Below are 17,353 nucleotides of genomic sequence, written 5' to 3'. Positions count from 1 at the left end.
GATTATTGTGATGCTTAAGAGTTATACATTCTTCTGACTTAACACCACTCATGGCCTATTCTTATTCCTTTCCAAGAAAGAAACAACTTTAATTTTCCATCTATTCGATTTAACAACTCACTTAAATCACCACTTCAACATGCTAAAACAAAAGAGACGTAACATAACTATATAAGTAAGAAAACTAAATCAAAGTCCATACCATATTTAACAGAAATCGTCCAAAACAAACTTATATGTACTCAAACGAATTAATTTTTAAAACCAATATATAACCCAAATAATACACAATCAGGACACAATCAATACGAAAGAGATCAAGTATTTTCCATAGAGGAAATAAAATTCACCACGAGCAAATAGAAACACTAATATGTCAAAGCAAGTATATACTGAAAATGTAAACATATACTGAGAGAAATGGATTCGAATGGACCTTTATATTGATGAATAAAGCTGAAAATTTGCAACTCTATCGAAATAACAAATCAACAATTGACGGATTGAAACGCCGAGATTACGAACCGGAACCTCGACATAGAAGCCTTGCTTGCCTCCCACAGCGACAAGCTACCCAGACAGGAAAGTCTTTATATGAAGTTGCAGTTACATGAAATGACACGACCTTACTTGAACAGGATCTGTTCTATAGGCTCGTATCACTGTATCCTTGAGTTCTAAGGAGACAGGAAACCAGGTCTGGTGGATGAATCGTGGCCATTTGACCAGAGCGTGATTAGCAGCAGCCCCATATCCTTCGGGTCATTGAGCAGAGGTGGACCCAAGATTTGAGCATTACGGGGGCACTATTATATTAAGCTTACCAATTACTCCCCAATGGCGGATCCATAATTTTCGTTAAGGGGTTTTCAAATATATAAAAGTTAACATATCAGAAAATTAAGGGGAGTCAATACATAGTATAAATACATATAATTATGATAAATTATCAGCAAAATACAAACTTTAATTTTATTAAATATCATTACTTATATACGTAAAATACCATATTGTTACCAAGTGGACAATAAAGTTATCCCATGACCAAAATTCATTTGTAAGATTATACTATACACTTTATTAAGACTTACTACTTAACCTAACTACTATGGGAACAAGTATTAATTAAATTAAACAAGTTCGAAATTTTACCCTAGTCCTATAAAAGATATCCTAATTCGAAGTTCTGCTTTTATACTAATTTCCAAATACAATTTTGTTTGAAGACAAATACTTCACTGAAAGAATATTTCAAATTAACATTAGCACTCAATTTTCAAATGCCTACTAGCTACGACATTAATTTGGCGTTCTCTTTTAACTCGGCTCTTTGCAGAAAGCAAAAGTTGATAGCAGATTATTTTGCTAAGTTAATATCTTCAAAAGAAAAAAAAACTTACTAAGGGTATGTTTCAGCTGAAGAAGAGTCTCAAACTGAGTCACCGTCGCTGATTCACACCGTCAGAGTTCAACAAATGCAGAAAAAGGTTAAAACAATCAATTGAAAAAGAATATTTGTTTTTAAGCAGAAGGGGTGAGCGAGGGGTTTTTAAAAAGGTTAAAAATTTAGGTTGAGTATTGGTACAAGCATTAAAGAAATCAGAAAAGATAAAATAAAAAAAGTAGTAGATTAGTACTAAGTAACAATCGTTGAATTAAAAAAAATAAAGGGAAAGGAGTTAAGTTTCGAACCTGGGTCCATCAACTAACTGAAGCACTTGAGCAGGCTACAAAACCAGCGCTTCTGTCCGGCTTTTATTACTTAAGGGGGCCAGGTAAATTATTTGAGGGGTCCCCAGTGTATATACAAATGTGCATAAAATATTTTTTCAGTATTTTTGCCGAGGCTAACGGGTTCCGGTGACCCCCTACCTCCAAGGTAGGTCTGCCTCTGTCATTGAGCCGAAGGAGATGGTCTAATGGCTGTCTGACAGACTTTTCGATCTTTTTTGTGTTGTTAACGTTACACTGTGTTACACTGTATTAAGCTAGGTGAAAACTGTTAGTACGTCATGATTTGTTATTAGTTTCTTCTTTTAATACGGAGAGATATATGCACAAGGAAGATGCATAGTGTTTGGTCAAAGGTGAGTTACATATTAGATTTGGTAACTGTGGGAAGTCTCTCAAAAATTGAAATCCAATTTTGATATGCAAATCGAAGAATGATCAGAGTATAATTCATTTTCGAGACTCGTTTATAAGCTTCTGATTTATGAATTACTTGAGCATACGTTCTCAATACTTCATGTTTTCACCATTTCCAGTCACCTTGTGCTACTCATTGAATCTTTTAAGAAGAAACTTTCGAATATAAATCCTTGAATTCTTTGATATCACAGGAATTAAATGGCGAATGATTACTTGGAGTATGCGGAATTAATTCTATAGCCACAAACGTAAAAAGAAAAAGGGGAATAGAAAAGAAGCATTGTTCAAAATACCAAGTTGCGGAGACGATAAAAGAATTAAGTTATTAAGTATTACCGCTTTATGTTTTCTCCTTACATACCACATCGACAAACAAACCAGGCAATGATATATTTATATATCAGTGAAGCAACTTGGATGGATACGACCTTACTTGAACAGGATCTGTTCTATAGGCTCGTACCACTGTATACTTGAGTCTCTAAGGAAGACAGAAAATCAAGTTTGGTAGATGAATTCTGGCCATTAGACCAGAGCGTGATCAACAGCCCCTGTGACCTTCAGGCCATGGAGACGTAGATTATCGTTCTCAGCCCCAACTATGGGTGATGGGATGGTTTAATGGTTGTCTGACAAACTCTTGAATTTTTTGCTATCTGCCTTCTATTTGTGAGACTTGAAGTTTACAATTGTAAAGCTATTCCTCTAATGCCATTTATAGAATTGTCAGTGACATACTTATAGAGATTTGGAATGACATAGAAGTTCCGGAAGAATATTCAATCATGGTTCGCTGAGCCAGTAATGCCAATGGTTATGGAGCAGTACTTAAATGCTTTGTATGTGTTAGTTTAGACTAGGCTAAATTGCATAGTATCTGCTTTAGAGTCAAACTAGCATTGTTAATATTAGGCAAAATTAAGCTAAGATCAGAAGGACTTGGTGAAGAACTACCATACTTATTTCATTATTTATTTCATCTTTTAATAAATACCCAAAAAAGAAATATTCACAAGGAAGATGCAAGTTTGGATAAGTGTTTGTGCAAAGGTTGAACTTCTTAGACCCACATCGTCAATTGAATAAGATAGAAGATGAGAAGATACTATAAAATAGGGCCAAGGACAACCAAGAAACATACTTACCTGGACGGGGTCAATGGTATTCAAATAATTCCAGGATTACTTCTTTTAAGCTTTTTCCAAACTGTACAAAAATTCCAAATTTGTCAATATAGGCTGTCTTCGATAGAGAAAAAGACACAATTTGGGTAGACTCAAATAGAGGAGTTAAAGTAGATACATATCCACAAATCCCTTTTTAAGATTTACTCACTAGGCCATTGCTGTCTTGTTCCCAGAAAAAGAAAATGGGAAATAATTAGACTTAGGATTGGGTAGGGGCTGCGCGAACGCAAGCCCCCACTGCCACAAATTATGACGTAAGCTCAGCCACTTGGGCCGACCTTAGGCGGGCACCCCTTCAAAGTGCAATGGAGGTCACCAACCTAGGCGTCTAAATGCCAGTTGTACTCAATGAATTTTCTGAAAGAAACGTTGAAATATAAACTCTTTAATTTTCAAATAAGAATGCAATATTGGAAAAATAATTACTCAGAAATTGCATAATACTTCATGCATCCACTAACGTCAGAATTAGAACATCTTTCGATGTTGACAAAAACATAGCTTGTGGTTGTCCTTTTTTATATCGACTTGTAAAGACAATAAAATAATAATTAAATACTCCTTACATTTTTTGGCCAAAGTACCACATCGACAAGCAACCGAGGCAAGGAAGTATTTATATGTCAGTGAAGCAACGCGGATGTATACGACCTTACATGAACAGGAACTGTTCTATATGTTCGATATTGTACCACTATATCCTGGAGTTCTAAGGATACTACCAGAGTAGACTCTTAAAAATATTTTGCTATGTTTTTACTGGCTAGGAGCATTTTTCTACTTCATACGGGTATGCGGCTAGTCTGATAGAATTTTATCTTAGACTGCTAGTGGTTAATATTATATTCACACTATTCTTCTATTTTTCATAGTCCCGAGCCTTATTTACTGGTTGTTATTGCTTTTCATCTATTTTCTGGTTCTTACGATGCTGTTATTATTTTTATGGTTTCTGTTACTGGTACTGATATATTGTCTCTTTTCGTCTACTTGAGCCGGAGATCTATCGGAAATAACCTCTCTACTCCCTCGGGGTAGGATAAAGGTCTGCGTACACACTATCCTGTTAGTAATCTATAATAGTATAATATAATATTACAAAACAGTAAATTTCTGTAACATAAAACAGAAACAAGAAAAAGAAAAACAGAAATAGGCAGAAACTGGAGATTATCAGAAACCAGAATCAGTAAATATATTTCGAAATAAAATCGAGCCCACTGAATGCACAGTGTGTTCTTAAGAAAATTATTACCCTCACGTATCCGAGGTGTTGGAATACTATCCTCCCAGGATAGAAAAATTTAACGCACCAGAGTATCGGTACCAAAAACGCCGGTGAAACAGCGAACCACTTAAAGGCTGTAAACTACACTGGGATTTAATTGTGTAGAAGAAGGAGAAGAAGTTCGAAAAATTTTGTAAGGAAAGATTGTGGGATCAAGGCATATTTATAGACATTTTCTGGCACTGTTTTCTGAAAAGTTTGCAACCTTTAAGAAATAGCCATAGCTGTTGGAACAGGTGGGAATGATTCCCATTTAAAATATTCTGGGAAATTAATTTAAAATAATCCGGGAAAGAAACGGACCGGGTCGCGGAGGTCCTGGGTTATTCCGAGTTGACTTTTCGTTAATTAATTAATTAAATAATTGAAAGAAATTTTGTCCAAAAAGATTAATCAATCAATCGATCTTTGACCAAATCCGAAGCCGAAGTCGAGTTGAGTCGAGTCGAGCCGAGCCGAGCCGAGCCGAGCAAGCGACGACGACGACGGTGCGAGACTTGCTTTCTTTCCAACCAATTTAACACCAAGGAAAATATTTTATCAATATAAGCACATTCACTTTTCGTTTCACCACCAATGAGGGACACTTGCTCTTTCCAAAGCAAAGGGGAGCTTACTTCCCTTTCACTTTCATCCCTCTATTTCTCATTCACCAATCTTTTAATCCCAACAATTCCCCACATGAATGGGGAATAGCTATAAGATAAAGGAATGTACGGACAAGTGTGTGATTTACATGCAAGGATTAATTGCATTTGGATAAGTAGGTTTCCCTTTGAACTTTCCGTAGTGAACTTATATCGGATATACTCGATCAATCGGTAGATTTTATATCTTTGAACCGTCGAGTTTTATTGTATACCTAGATAATATAAGTCATATAATCAACCCTTAACCATCTATGGTTCTCACGGTTGTGTTCGTTTCAGCCATCTACACCGCCTGGTTTCATGAGTGCTTAGAGAATGTGCCTTTAATTTCATTCCCCTTGAAGTGGCTTACATTTCACACTCACATAGATGATTTCTAAATGTGTAATCCTATAGACACACTATCTGGTCATTTCCTGCCAGACTTAGCAAATCATTAAAAAGCTTTAAGTTTTATTGACTCGTCAAAAAAGCCTTAATGATTTGCCCTGATTTCTGAACATTGTCTTCATCACGAGAATGGATTGAGTTATTTGACAATGTTGAACCGTCATTCATAACTTTGTTTGATCTCTTTGAACCTAGCTCTTGGGATCTCTAGTCTATTAGGTAGAGTTACCACCATGATGACTTGTCCTAGGCCTTAATCCCATTCCATTCGATGATCTTTCAATTGCCTCTCTAGATATGCCTTTTGTAAGTGGATCTGACACGTTATCTCTTAACTTTACGTAGTCAATTGTGATAACACTACTTGAGAGTATTTGTTTAATGGAATTGTGTCTTCGTCGTATGTGACGAGATTTTCTGTTATATATATTGCTCCCTGCCCTGTCTATTGCCGCTTGACTATCACGATATATACATATAGGTGCGAAAGGTTTGGGCCAAAATGGAATATTTTTCAAGAAATTTCGGAGCCATTCAGCTTCTTCACCGGCCTTGTCTAAAGCTATGAATTTAGATTCCATTGTAGAACGAGTGATGCAAGTTTGTTTGGATGATTTTCAAGACACTGCTCCACCCTCAATTGTTAAAGCATATCCACTAATGGATTTAACTTCAGATGATCCAGTGATCCAATTTGCATCACTATATCCCTCAATCACGGAGGGATATTTGTTATAATGCAAAGCACAGTCTTGGGTATATTTCAGATACCCCAAAACTCATTTCATTGCCATCCAATGTATTTGATTGTGATTACTTGTAAACCGACTCAGTTTGCTAATAGCATATACTATATCTGGTCGCGTACAATTCATGATATACATCAAACTTCCCAATACTCTTGCATAGTCCAGTTGTGAGTCACTTGTCATGACCCAAATTTACGTGCCTGACACCCGGCACACTACCCGATCAGAGTGAACCAACCCATATGTCAGGACCAAGTATAATTGCGAAAGCCAATTAAAAATCTTGTACATTTTCAAATCAAGACAACATATTTTTTTCATTTCCAAAGTCATACATGAAACCTTTCATAAAAATGACACAATCAAATTAAATGATTATTCCTTTATGCATGACGTCCACAATCCTATTTTTATAATCCCACAACTATCTATGGAGCCTCTATACTAAATAATAGAACCAACACTTGGAGTAATTCTACCAAAATAAAATAAGAAAGAACATGATAGCTACCACGATAAAAGTGGTGCTTCATAATACCTTGAAAAGAGAGTCATCCTAGCCTGACCGCATGCCACTTATTATACATCATCCTGAAACATGTAAAGTAAGTAGAGCCCTGGAGGGGGGCCCCTAAGGGCTGAGTACACCACATCGGTACTCAATAAGTGTCATAGACACTCTCTAATTTAAGTTCTTGGGACAAACTTTATAAAAATAATGCATCAATATTTGATATAAAACGATAAAAAATTTTATAAATTCATGATCATTGTCATTTTAAATAAAAGACAAGTAAAACATAACCCATAATATATACTTTTAAAACATTTATATCAACCCAAGATTTTGGATAAAATCATACAAAATCATTCCATTTGCTTTAAGTCATCGAAATCACTTTCGCTCCTTAGGCCTAAACATAAGAAAATCATCCTTACCTTTCACTGGGAGTACTATATTGTAACGACCCAATCGGTTATTTTGAGCTCTAGCGCATTGTTCGGCGGTTTAAGGCCTTGAATAAATTCACCTCAGATATTATGACTTGTACGTGTGGTCGGAATCGAATCTTGGGAAGTTCAGAGTTGATTTGGAAAGAAAATTCTAATTTCGGAAGCTTTAAGTTGGAAGAATTGGCTAAGATTTAACTTTTGAGTAAACGACCTCGGAATCGGGACTCGAAGTTTCCAATAGGTTTGTATGATGATTTCGGATTTGGGCATATTTTCGGGTTGAGTATCTGATCACCCGGGTGTATTTCGGCGCATATTATGGGGGGTTGGTATTTTAAAAGTTTAAGAAATTTTTAAGTTTGGCTTGAAGTGGATTTTAAGGTTATCGATGTCCGTTTGGGGTTTCAAATCTTGGACTAGTTTCGTTATGTCATTTATGACTTGTGTGTAAAATTTAAGGTCAATCGGACTTGATTTGATAGGTTTCGGCGTCGAATGTAGAAGTTTGAAATTCTAAAGTTCATTAAGCTTGAATTGGGGTGCGATTCGTAGTTTTAGCGCTGTTTGATGTGATTTGAAATCTCAACTAAGTTCGTATTGTATTTTGGGACGTGCTGGTATATTTGGTTAAGTTCCCGAGTGCCTCGGGTGAATTTCGGATGGTTAACAGATTGATTTTTGGACTTAAGAAATGCTGAAGCTGGGCAACAGATGGTGTGATCGCTTCTGCGATGTCTTGGTCGCAGAAGCGAGCTCGAGGAAGCGGAATGGAAGGGGAAAAGCAGTGGTCACAGGTGCGACGAAATTCCCGCACCTGCGGAATCGCAGAAGCGAGAATGAAGACGTAGAAGCGGCTGGTCCGCAGATGCGTGTTGGCCATCGCAAAAGCGCCTGTGCAGAAGCGACAATGCTTCCGCAGATGCGAGGTCTCAGCTGCGCAGTGTACTCCGCAGATGCGCATTTTGGCTCGTAAAAGTGAGGCCGCAGATGCGCAAATATGTCCGCAGAAGCGAAAACTGGGCAGAACATAAGGGGATCGAACTTGGTCATTTCATCATTTTCATTTGGAATTTTTGAAGCTCGGTTCTTTGGCAATTTTGTGGAGTTTTCATCATGTAACACAAGGTAAGTAATTTTTCACTTGTTGTGAGCTTAATGTAAGGTTTATATTTGGATTTAAGGAGGAAAATTTAGGAAAATTGTGGGATTGTGGTAGAAGACCTAGAATTTATAATTTTGAATTTTGGCCACGATTTTGGACATGGAATTAGGAATAAATCATATATTTGTTCGTGGTGTCATAGGTAAAGTTTATCTTCGAATAATTTTGGAATCCGGGCACGTGGGCCCGAGAGTTAGCTTTATCGACTTTTCGAGTGCAGTTGGAAATTGTTTAAATTGATTAATTATGGGTATTAGAATATATTTTGATGGGTTGCACATTGTTTGAATAGTTTTGGATCGACAGGCTTTGGTTTGAGGTGTTAGAGAGGCTTTGGAGCCGGTTATGAAACTTCGGAGTGAGGTAAGTCTCTTGTCTAATCTTGTGAGGGAGAAACTACCCCTAGGTGATATTTATTGTTATGTGCAACTAGTTGTGGGTGCTACATACGCACGAGGTGACGAGAGTCCATACATAGCTACAACATGTTATGTCCGGATAGATTTAGGATCTTATCATGTAATATTTGAATTATTTGAACCCATTTTGCTGGCTTAATTAATTAAAGTTATAAATGAAATTGATTTAGAACTAATTATATGCACACTAGGCTAAGCCTTAACATTTTGAGTTGTGGGCGAGTAATTTGAGAAATGGTAAAAATTATATTCAATTGATGCTCATATGTTGTATTGTAAACACGTGTCTCGTAATTCAGTGATTTCCTTTCCTTTTCTTGTGGAGCGGATCGAATGCCTCAGCAGTATGTAGATGCATCTATGGATCATATCTTGCGTCCCTCGGCAATGTACACGTTATTCTGGATCAGGCCGAACGGCCTCGACAGTATCATGCATTATATCGCTAGTAGCCCGAATATTCACGAGCTAGTCTTTCTACCGATGCCCGATATTTTATGGTATTTCTTATTTATTTGGTATTGATACTTGGAATGTTCTAAGATATTAAAGAAGAATACAAGATTTGGAAAATGTATGCTTTAAAGGGGATAAATTGAAAAATTAGGAGATTTCATATTTACTTCGCTATAGTTGTACACTTCATATCTGTTATGAATTATCATTTTATTTATTTGGACCTCTAGTAAGTGTCGATGTCGACCCCTCATCACTACTTCTCTGGGGTTAGGCTAGATATTTACTGGGTACGCGTTGATTTACGTACTCATGCTACACTTCTACACTAAATGTGCAGGATCTGACAGGTTCATTGATGATCACCTTAGCGCGTCGGCGCACCTGTTGAGGAGACTTCATGTGAGATGCATTCCAGGCTATGCATCCCAGTCCACCAAGACTCCACTGTACTAATTATTTTATTCTGTCTTATTACACTCGGGACAACTATTGTATAATTATTGTACTACTTAGAAAAAATACTCATGTACTTGTGACACCAGGTTTTGAGGGATTCCTACGGGTTGTTCGTTGATGTAGTTGTGTAAATATTTTCACTTACTTTGAAGAATCTATTACATATGATTTAATTAAGGAAAATTTTGATTTCAATTACAAAAAATAAGCAAGTGAGTCACTAGATCACCGTTGGCTTGCTGACGGCGGTGTTAGGCGCCATCACGACCTTTAGCGGATTTTGGGTCGTGACAGCTTGGTATCAAAGCGTTAGGTTCATTTAGGTTTCACGAGTCATGAGCAAGTCTAGTAGAGTCTTGTGGATCGGTATGGAGACGTCTGTACTTATCTTCGAGAGGCTACAGGGTTGTTAGGAGCACTTCCCTTCTTGATTTCCTCATTGTGCGGTTTGATTCCATTGAGTCGTGTGCCTTTATTTCCTTCCTACTCAATCTTATGCGATGCAAAATGCTTGTTATAAATTGTGTGTCGAGGAGTTGCAGTGGTACTGCAGACGTTGTGCCAGATATTTTTCCCTGCGTGTTCGGGCAGGCTATTATCGTCGCCTTGCGAAAAGATGTTCTTTTGTTCCAGCTCAGTATCTGTATTTTCTATGGTTTCGAGACTGTGCATGGATTGCTACGATGTCTATGCATTGTTATCGCACAATGTTGGTGTAATGGTAAGGTGCTCATTTATGTGTTAAGGCAGTGAATGACTTGAAAGGAGGATTTTTCGGTGCATGATTTAGAGGTTTAGCATTTAATTCCAACAAAGGAAAGGCAATCGGACTATGGATGTTCGGGTTTTGGTTGATGGAGTAACGATACTTGGTATTTTTGAGCGTGGTGGAATTTTCATTTTGATGCGGTGTCGCCGTCCTTATTTGAATGCATTAAGGTTCGTCGGTGTTATGGTATTCTTTCATTTTGCCTTCGGGGCAGGGTGTTGTGAAATGGTACCTGAGAAGCGGGTGTCAGAGACAACGGTGTGCAGCTGTTAAGAATTGAATTGTTATTTCTAATGTTGATGGCTCGAGAGAGATGATCTTCGAAGAGGCTTAGAGTCGGTAACAATTTATTGGTTCAGGTGCTATAGAGATGGATTTTGATTTGATGCAATATTTGGGCAACAAAGTATGAGGGAGGACATGGCGGGAAGTGTTTCGCGGTGGTTGAAGTACTAGCGGGTCAAGTATGAAGAGCAGAGATTGAGAAGTTGCTTAAAGGAGATGGTTTAACCGAAGTAAGAGTGGCAGATTAGCATATGGATTCCGTGGTAGGATAGTCGTGTGCCTTGAGAAAGTGTAGAACGGTTTGGGAATCATGATGAAAGGTGATTTGGCCTACGGATTGTATTTGGAATGGTGGTCACTGTACGAAGAAAGATTGAATATGGAAGAATTGAGTTGCTTGAAATGAAGAGGGGTGTGAAGATTTGATTATCGTTTGAGATGCAGTATGACTTGAGTTCGGAAGGTATTGTTGAACTTTCAGTTGATGTCAATTGGGAAGAAGCAGACTTATACAGCTAGTGGGTGAGGATGAGCTTAGGAGAATTTACTGATTACGTGGTAGTTGTACCCAGTGAAGAGCCGTTGGAAGATGTCGGTAAGGAATTCCACAGGTGGGTTATCTCCTGTGAGCAAGTTAGTGGTTGCGTGATGTTGATGAAGCTTCTGCAAAGAATACTACTTGCTGCCCGGTAAAAGGTCTAATGTGTGACTGTGACTGATGATTCAGAATATTCATGAAAATCTTAACAAAAGACTTCGAGAAATTTGGCAGGTTAACAGTGCGGGATCAAGGTAAATGAGAAGGAGGAATCATTGTGGGCTCTACATTATGTGATGGTAGTTTAAAGCTAAGTGTTGGAGTCCCACCGTCTACGATTGGATAGCGTGGTTGTCGGCTTGTGTAGCTTCTGGTTATCAGTGAATTGGTGGATTATTTGTGACTAAGAAAGGGAAACATCAAGGGTAATACAAGCAGAGAAATTGATAAATGTGTGGTATATTTCGCCCTATCGATTCATGTGCAGGTTTTGGGAAGACTCAGAGTGTACGCTTTGTGGATGTGATGTACAAGGAAAAGAATTCAGTCGGGTTGCTTCTTTGAGAGGGTGTTCAGGTGCTCGTAGAGCATTGAAGTTGGTTAGATTCGGGATTAGGTTAGAGTGGGTGACTCTCAACAACAGTCCTAGTGGGTTCAAGAATTAAGGTGCAGTGCCTAAGGATTTCGGGTCCGTTGTGTGGTTAAGGATCGAGTTTTTTTGCAGTGGATTATGAACGGGACTTGAAATTTTCTATGTTATCATCGGGTATGCGGTGCAGTATTGGAGTAAAGGAAGAAATAGCTTCGGATTCACAGAAGGTCTTTCAAAATGGGTGTACCAGTTGGAGATGCTATTGTGCGCTTGAAAAGGGTATGAGATGATTCATGGGTATTGAGACGATGTGGTCTCACAATTCTGGTTACTCAGGATGAGTGCGGATTGCATTTGTTATGTTGTGAATGGAACTATTATATTTCTAAGTCAGGTCAAGAGTACATTGAAAGAAGTTGGGTCGGTTAGTAATGGTTGAGTCGGCATAATTGTGGCAATGATAAATTCCTTAGGCGTGTGAAGTCATACATGTGGTTTGTGGTTGTACGTGTGGGCTTGATAGCCACCATAACTTTATTGATTTAGGAGGTATTTGATTCAAATGGCTTTGTTGTGTAACTGCATTCCGGAAGAGTCATGGTGGTTTAGGTCACGACTTGAGGTTTGTATTTTCTGCAATTTGGGAATTCGGTTGCATGTTGCATCGGTTCTTCTGAAATGAGTTAAGTGAAAGGTTTCTAGCCAATAAAGTGTTTGTTCTACTGGTAATTCAGGGGTTATGATGAATTCTTGTATTCTCTCGTAGCGGCGTGATGGGTACAGTGAGCAACATGGGAATTGGAAGTTGAGGATCAAGGTTGCGGTTCGGTGTTGATAAGAATGTCACGAGTTCGGATGAGCAGGGAAGAATTCAGATGTTTAGAGTGAGATGGCATTATCTTAGTGTCACCTGAGAATGGTGTTCTGTGGAAGAGGCATTGTGTATTGATTGACGGATTGTGATTTGCCTTAAAGAATTAGTACGACTGGTGGTATGGATGTGCGGACTTTGCTACCTGAGCGGAAGGTCGTGGGAGCGTACCCCAATGGGGAATTTGTATAAGTGTGGTATGTTAGTCACTTTATTATTAAATATTAAGACCAAGTATGGAGGTTATGGTAACATCGCAAATGCGAGAGCTTATGCCTGAGAGGCGCCCTATTCCTTAGGTTGTGGCCCGTCTGAGTTTGTTTCGGATTTGACAGCTGTTCTTATGTGTCGTGAATAGGGCCATTGTGGATCTTTAGAAAGTTATTGGCCTAGTATGGTATGATCAGAATCGGTGTGAGGTCCGTTTGTGGGACTAATGTGAATGTGTGCTCCACATCAGGTCAGATGTGTTCGTCGTCACAGCATTGCTTATGGAGGAGTCATCGGGCGAAGGGATATTATTCCCGTCGTCAGCTATTCTATGTACATCTCTATTGTGCCATGTGGGTTGTTAGACGGCTTGAATATTCACACACGTGTTGAGGTCCCATGTAGCTTGTGGTGTTATGTGAGCAGGATAGCTCTCGAGATGCAGGTCATTTATTGCACCTTAGTTGTGCTTGGGGTTCGTAACGTATGGCGCTATCCGTCTCCCCAGGATTTGGTATTATGCACTTGGCGTGCTTGTGGTTGATATTCGGGCATTTCATAAGTATAAGCGTTACGGCTTGATATATGTGTTTTCTTCATGATTGTTATGTGTGGATCAGGTTGCACGCCGCAATAGTGTCATGTCGGATCGGGTTGCACGCCGCAACAACGAGAGGTTGAGCATAACTCCTTACATATATTTTGTGTGCCTTTTTTCCATCCCTGAGGTAGGTTCACAATATCTATTCGGCCAATTTATTCGTTATGCAGGCTCGGTAGTACTTCTCCAGAGTTCGTTTCCCTTATGTGTCATATTCGAGTTGTAGCTTGTCGGCACATTGATGGCGTCATATGAGATCTGACTCAGTGTTTGAGGTGGCTTATTTCCTGAGCAGCTTGTACTGGGTGAGACGAGATTATTGGTCCTAAAATTTGCGCAACTAGATTTATATAAGGTACATAGAATGGAAAATATCGTTATTCAATTCAGAATGAGGTAATGGTTCTTGTCAGGAGGGGAGACTCCGTGAATTATTGATTCAGCAGGTGGTTATGAGTTTCTACACATCTCTTTCGTCGTGGCAGTATTGCGAGAGTTGGAACAAGATTTATATACGTCATGAGATGTATTGTGGGCATCAAATTAGTTAAATTATAGCTATTATTGGAGTATGTTATTATGGGCATGGGAATTATGCAGGGCATAGTGTGAATTCAGCAAAAGGTGCACGATCGTGTTTTGGTACGGTGTGTGGTGATTGGTACGGTGTCCTTGTCACGACCCAAATCGATGGGCCGCGACGGGCACCCGATACCTTACTCAACCGAGTACCAACGTAACATATATTTCGTATCATACTATCATAGGTAAATGAGCCGGAAAGGCTATCGTGAGATAACTAAAATAAAACATGAGGAAATACTCGACATAGGATGACCCAACATGATGTACCGACTTATACATATGACATATGGGCCTATAAGGCCGACACGATCCTTTATGTACTCAAAACATAAGCCAACAAGGCCATACAAGTATCCATATATATGACATCTGTCTACAAGCCTCTAAGAGTAGATAAATACCATAAAGGTCGGGACAGGGCCTCGCCATACCAATCAATACATGTCCAAATCATACTGACCAAATAAGTAACTCTAGATTAAATGGAGCACACCAACACCTTCCGTTGAGCTGATAGTCTACTTGGAGGACTCTCAACCTATCTATCGGGACCTGCGGGCATAAAACGCAGCGTCCCCAGGCAAAAAGGATGTCAGTACAAATAATGTACCGAGTATGTAAGGAATGAAAATCAGTAAATAAAAGACATAAGAGAAACATGGAGTAAAAGACTCAACATGTAAGTCTGAATAGCTCTGTGAATTGTTTAATATTTATAATGTCGTGCATATGCGTATAAATGTCATATCACGTGTAGGTATATGCGTACATAATATCATCAAGCCTCTAAGGGCATCCCATCATATCATCTCGGCCACTATGGGCAAAATCATCAGCATATACCAGCTAGGGGTGTACAAACCAAACCGAAAAACCACACCAAATCGAAATGTCAAACCAAACCGATTAAAAAACTCGACTTGGTTTGGTATTGAGTAAAAAAATCCGAACCAACCCGATATATAAATATATAATTTTTATATATACTTTTAAGATTTTATATATAATTTTCTTTAAAAAATGTCTAGAAATATTTGGGATTCTCTTGCGGGATATAAATTTTAATAGATTATGCAGTGCTCCATATTTATTGACCTTAAATAGACTCTTCATTTTTCCCTTTTTTTTTTGCTATAGTTTTGTTTGTTATAGGAAGGGGTGCCTTGACGTAATTGGTAAAGTTGCTATCATGTGACCAGGAGGTCACGGGTTCGAGTCATAGAAATAGCTTCTTGCACAGAGGCGGATCCAAGATTAAAAGTTTATAGGTTCCTATAGGATCCTCAAGTTAATACATCATAATAATTTGACTAAGGAACAAGTAGGGGTGTACAAACCGAACCGAAAAATCATACCAAACCGAAAAATCAAACCAAACCGATTAAAAAACCCGACTTGGTTTGGTTTGATTTGGTTTGGTATTGAGTAAAAAAACCCGAACCAACCCGACATATAAATATATAATTTTTATATATACTTTTAAGATTTTATATAGAATTATTTTTTAAAAATGTCTAGAAATATTTGGGATTCTCTTGCGGGATATAAATTTTAATAGATTATGAAGTGCTCCATATTTATTGACCTTAAATAATGGGTTGTATGATCACTTTATTATCAAGTGTTATTGAAATACGTCTATCTCTTTGTTCTTCCATATTCATATCATATGTTAAGATCTATTAAATTCTTATATCTTTTTTGAATATGAAGTGATTATTAATATTTAGGTATCATATTAATTTTTATGTTTAATTACTAAATTCGGTTAACCTGAAAGTGTACATTTATGAATAATTATTGTCAGACGACTAAAAAAATAACTATTATGTGTTACTAATAGAATTCTCCCATAAGAATATTTTAATCGATAATATATTTTTCAATTTTTTATATTTTTACTAAATATATATTTACTTATCAAATATTTAACAAAGTAAGATTGAAATAATATTTAAGAAACAAAAAATCCGAAAACCCGAAAAACCCGACAAAACCGAATTAATCCAAACCGATATAGTTGGTTTGGTTTGGTTTTGATAAAAATCGAACCAACTCAGTCCATGTACACCCCTAATACCAGTTGATCAGGTGGTGGTGCGTATATAACGCCGTAACCTTTTCCCAAATCACATATACATATAATATACGCGTATATAACGCCATCTGGTCATGGGTCAATGTACATGTATAAATGAATGAAATGCATAAGAAGTACGTTAATAAGATTTCTCGGAATGTCATAAGATCAATATGCCTTCGGATAAACTTTATCAACTATGTATTTTTCTAAGACCCATGAATAGAAGATATAATAATAAGACAAATGGGGAATCAAGGACATAGGCACGCCTAGCACTTCTATGAATAGAGTCATTTATGAAATTTGCGCACTTGGTCATTTCGTTTGTATCATATGGATCATGCCAAAAGAAAAGAAGGGATAGCCTTAACATACCTAAGCCGATTCTCTTAACAATCCCTCTAACCCACGTCTTTTGCGAGAAACACGTAACGACAGATCGATATAGGGAAAAATTCGTATGATATTCTTGAGAAAGATTGTACCGTACTCCCTTAGAATTGTGATTTCATGCTACTATAGTATTAAGCAGTTTCATATGAATTGTTGAAGCAAATCACATTGCTATTGCAAAATTTGTATGATACTTGCTGAAGAGGATCCATTACATTGCAGATTAGATATAAGAATCTCTTTTTGTGAATTAAAGAGATCTTTTATCTTAGTTGGCGTGGGCCCCACTTTGTATGATGACTTGGCCAACAATTTCCTCTAAATACGCCACCTAATCTCATAAATCAAAGAGTCATTGTTTGATTTTTGAGTCCTCTTTCACTTGCTGCCACATTGGGGGGATCCATTAAGCTTATCCACAATTCTAATTAATTTGTTAACTTGTTAATCTCCCACTAACCAATAATTAATTAATTACCCACATAATTAAGAATTATCTCAAATTACTTAAAATACTAATCACTTTTAACATACTTTATATACCTTACTATCATGGTCATG

The 17,353-nt window shown here is 37.7% G+C and overlaps 1 non-coding gene and 2 pseudogenes across 1 annotated transcript; 2 read left to right on the top strand and 1 right to left on the bottom strand.

The window, feature by feature from the left end:
• The first annotated feature begins 620 nt into the window (after window positions 1–620).
• Window positions 621–876, top strand: LOC142168597 (small nucleolar RNA U3; annotated as a pseudogene).
• A 1,698-nt stretch (window positions 877–2,574) lies between these two features.
• On the top strand, window positions 2,575–2,790 carry LOC142168593 (small nucleolar RNA U3). The gene has a single exon (XR_012698440.1). It is a non-coding gene; the product is annotated as a small nucleolar RNA U3 (small nucleolar RNA).
• Window positions 2,791–3,547: 757 nt separating this feature from the next.
• Window positions 3,548–3,674, bottom strand: LOC142168514 (U1 spliceosomal RNA; annotated as a pseudogene).
• Window positions 3,675–17,353: the final 13,679 nt, after the last annotated feature.

Source organism: Nicotiana tabacum, chromosome 13, assembly GCF_000715075.1.
Source record: "Nicotiana tabacum cultivar K326 chromosome 13, ASM71507v2, whole genome shotgun sequence".
NCBI classification, from domain to species: Eukaryota; Viridiplantae; Streptophyta; class Magnoliopsida; order Solanales; family Solanaceae; genus Nicotiana; species Nicotiana tabacum.
This window is presented reverse-complemented; position numbering and strand designations above follow the sequence as displayed.